Source organism: Cupressus sempervirens, chromosome 3 (assembly GCF_028749045.1).
Source record: "Cupressus sempervirens isolate cs-2001-9-10 chromosome 3, ASM2874904v1, whole genome shotgun sequence".
In the NCBI taxonomy this organism is placed as follows: Eukaryota; Viridiplantae; Streptophyta; class Pinopsida; order Cupressales; family Cupressaceae; genus Cupressus; species Cupressus sempervirens.
The window spans coordinates 295,827,022-295,831,346 of record NC_143120.1 but is presented as its reverse complement, the minus strand read 5'-3'; the positions used below and the strand labels follow the sequence as shown (position 1 = coordinate 295,831,346).

The 4,325-nt window shown below is 29.8% G+C and overlaps 1 pseudogene across 1 annotated transcript; it reads left to right on the top strand.

Annotated features, from left to right (window-relative positions):
• LOC149566140 (tetraspanin-8-like) lies at positions 1 to 1,441 on the top strand (annotated as a pseudogene). Its single transcript, XR_016361393.1, has 2 exons — positions 1 to 522; positions 989 to 1,441. The product of XR_016361393.1 is annotated as a tetraspanin-8-like (transcript).
• The last annotated feature ends 2,884 nt before the right edge of the window (positions 1,442 to 4,325 follow it).

The window sequence follows — 4,325 nt, the reverse complement described above, 5'->3', positions numbered from 1 at the left end:
AATACATTCTTCTTACACAGGTACTGCTTAAATTCTGTGTTTTCATGGATGAAAAGGATATCATAATCTCTCGTATACCATTTACTCTTGTGGCACTTGCATTGTCAATCTCCATCTTGGTCACAGCATTGCAGCTCGCAGAAAGGGAGTGCGAAGTGTTTCTTCAATGGCCTCTCATTGCCATCGGAGTTTTACTCCTCCTCCTCACCCTCAGTGGTTTGTCATGCTCATCCAGAGTATACTTGGCCCTCTCCATCTCCCTGTGCTTCACCATCATTGCCTTGACTGTCTTTTCCTTGGTCATTACCCACAAGGGCGGCGCTGGACGGTTCATTCCCGGTAGAGCCTACAAAGAATACAGGTTGGGTGACTACTCAGACTGGCTGCAGAAGGCAGTGGAGAAGATCAGCAACTGGAACCAAGTTAAAAGATGCTTGATCCAATATATGCAACAAACTTGGGGTTGATTCCGGTGACCGAGTTGACAAAGAGTTCTTCAAATGGAATTTATCTCCAATACAGGTAATCCACTTCAATAACACAAATCTCATTTGTATCATAAAAATAAGGGCCCGTTTGATTGCGAGGATAGGAATATCATAAAAATAAGGGTCTGTTTGGTTGCAGGAATAGGAATAGCTATTTTGGAATAGAAAATGGGAGTACATATTCCTATTTTCTGCAAGAATTTGATGGAGAATTGGCAGACCCAAAAATTTATGTTTTCTAAAATAAATAAAATTAGAATAGTAATATGTATTCCAATTCTACCTATTTAGGTGGAATTGCAAAACCTCATTTTAAGACCAAAATTGGAATAAGTATTCCTATTTTATTTCGTATTCCAATTCTGATTTGGTGCATCTAAACGAAAAATTCAAAATTTTAAGAATTTACATATGCCTACTCTGCTTGTATTCCTGTTGATTATGATGAATTTGGTTTGTGTCTCTCATTATACATGTGCGCTTGGATTACTCTTTTGCAGTCTGGTTGTTGCAAGCCTCCAACCTCGTGCAATTTTGGATATGTGAACGCAACTTATTCGACTCCCACAGAAGGAAACTTTCCAGACAAGGATTGCAGCAGGTGGAGTAACAAGGTGGATCAACTGTGTTATGACTGTGATTCGTGCAAGGCAGGTGCGCTGGCGAGGTTGAAGCACGACCGGCGTTGGTCAGCCTTCTGGTTGTGCTTTATCCTATCGTTTTCTCTGTTGCGGTATTTGTGGTGTGTGAGAACTCTCAACGTCACCGGTGTAACATGTATGGAACATAATCTAATTCATATTAATTTCATGTACCAACGATTGGAGATTAGCGATATCATGAAACAGGAAATTGGGACTATATGTAAACTATGCTTTTATTTGTTCACAAAAGATACAATGTGTTATTTAATTTTATATTACATTGTAGCTTTGGTTTTAGAAGAGGAGTGATTTTATCGACATGAACTCACCAGACACAGTATGAATATTTAGAAGTATCAAACCATTTAGGGTCCGTTTGGTTGATGGAATAGGAATAGAAAAATTAGAATAGGATTTTTATTTTCTGTTTGGTTCGTCACTTGGAATAGGGAATAGAAATACATATTCCCATTTTGCCTCTAAAATGAACTTATACCCATTCCAAAAAATAACTTTGATTGGAATAGCCATTGCTATTCCCAATATTACATGCCTATTCTCCATTGCTATGCCCGTGGCCAAACAGGACCTTATCGTCCATTTAAAAAATAATCATTTGTGAATTGAATTGAAAGGATGAATTTCTTAAGAGTTGTAAACCATTCTTAGTAAAGCGTCTTCAAGCCGAATGGCAAACAATTCCATCTTCAATATTGGTTTTAAAATTAGATTCATGCATCCAATGATTTGATTTCTTATTACTTTGTTAACTATTTAAAGACCATCGCATCCAAACCATTTTCTTCCACCCTTCAGTAGTTGATTGTCATAGGTGGAAGTTAAAATACAGGTCCATTTCTAATTTCATGAAATAAGGAGAATCAATTAAATCAAACTTCCTGTCAATTCCTATGCAAAGCTGTCGATTAAGCCTGGAATTTGATGGTCGCCCTTGCCTGTCATATGAATTTTTAATGATGGCTAAATGAAAATTCTGCCTTTCATTTTACGTTTTATGAACAAAAATGATTGTCAATTATTTAGTTCTAAAATAATATAACTGATCGTTTAAAATGTGAATATTTTATAAATTAGAACATAATAAATATTAATTATTAAAATATACAAAAAGCTTGAATAACTTATAATTATAAATTGCTAATATACACAAAAATGTCAAATAAATGAATCAAGTTTCTAAGTTCCTTAAATAGTTTTAAATTAATATAATTATGATAAATAATATCAAAACACATACCTAATATTGTAAATTACTAAAAATAAATTTTTAAAACTCTTTATATTCTATTAAACCAAGATTTCAAATTAATATATACAATCATCAAAATAGAAACATATCTAAAAATAGAAACATATATAATATAAAATAATTTATATTTATCATACACATATATTATAAAGATTGTAAAATCACATTCATCTATATCATAATACTAAGTTTCCTATTATAAATATTGATGGTTTAGTAATAAATTTACTTGTCATATTGATGGTTATCTAAATTTCCTATCACTTGATATGGTCTAACAATTTTTTCACTTGTCATATACGAGTTCAAATGTGTAAAAATGACCAATACGACCATCAAATTTTAGACTTGCTATCGATACTCATTTCCCAACATTCATTCCATAATGCATCGGACCATACATCCCATCCATCACCTGTCAAATAAAACTACTCTCAGTTGGCTCTGAGTTAAGTCAAAAAATCTTGGACAAAATCTCGTCAAGATTGAATTGTACGAGATCTATTATAAAATTTATTGTTTGAGCAAAACTTTCAAGCCGTGGATCTCCCTGCAATGCTTGTTCAGTAAGAACTATTATATATTATATTTGCATTTAGATTTTTTTGTTCATGTTAGATTCTTGGTTTTAAAAGTTTTGGTTTATGATTTTCAAAAAAAAATCTTAATCATAAAGAATATTTATTGTGATAGAATAAATTTTATTAAAAAAATTATAGTATGACATTTTTTAAGTTTTTGGAGATTGAAATATTATTTTCTTGATACAATATGAACAATTGTGGAGTCCATAGTATCTTGTTTGATTCATTCGGATTGATCATTTGGACTTACATTCACATTGAATAAAAACTGAAGAATCTTTTTAGTCAAGACTATTTTTTAGATTAATAAATAACAATTAAGATTAGAATGTCACATAGTATCTTAAAAATAACAAAAACACTATAGAATCAAGAATCTTATCAACATTAAAATAACATCATATCCCTTATCAACATCAAAATATTAAATACTAATACCAAGTTCAAGTGACTTAATATTTGTGTGTTAATAATATTAAAAAACATAGGATTTTACACAATGTTAGAATATTGTCAACAATTACACTTAAGAGATAATAATATAGAATATTGAGAAAGAAAATTATCACCTTGAAATTAGATTACATAAAAATTAAACAAAATTAAAATTAAGGTTTCACCTAAAATTCATAGTCCAAATATTTTTAAACATTTCCCTTCAAGATTTTTTTTTCTTTCCATCTTTCACTTTCATATGGCTCTGTATTTTATGGTTATTATAAGACATGCCAAAAATATTTAAAAAATTTTGAATCATAATTTATTTTGTAAGACACTACTAATGTCCAATCATACAACTGACATTTGCATTTATTTTAGTCAATTTCCCAAAATTAGAATGTCCTAAAACAATTCTCCTTCCTCATTGATTACTATTGTTAGCTAATTAAAGTCCACCTTCAATTATCTTTATCAAATCATAGGCAATAAAAATTTATCGAACAATATATCATACATCTACTTGTAATACAATTTTTTTAATAAAAAAAATACCTTTATATATCTCATTTTTATATTATTTGGATATTTAATGATATGTATATAATTTTATACTATTAAACTATTTTTATTTACTTTATTTATATGATTTTTACAACATGACATGGAATTAGATTGTAATTTTTTTTGAAGTCAAAAGTAAGTGTGAACACTAAGGTAAAGAGAAATATACTAAATAGCAATGAAAAAACTAATATTTTATTTACTAAATTTTTAATAGAATAGTCAGTAATTATTTTAATATTACTCAGAATGTGTAAAAAGAATAAATAGGAATCACTCATCGAACTAGGTGTACAAGATATTCCAAACCAAGGAAACTATTTCTGAAGTGATAATC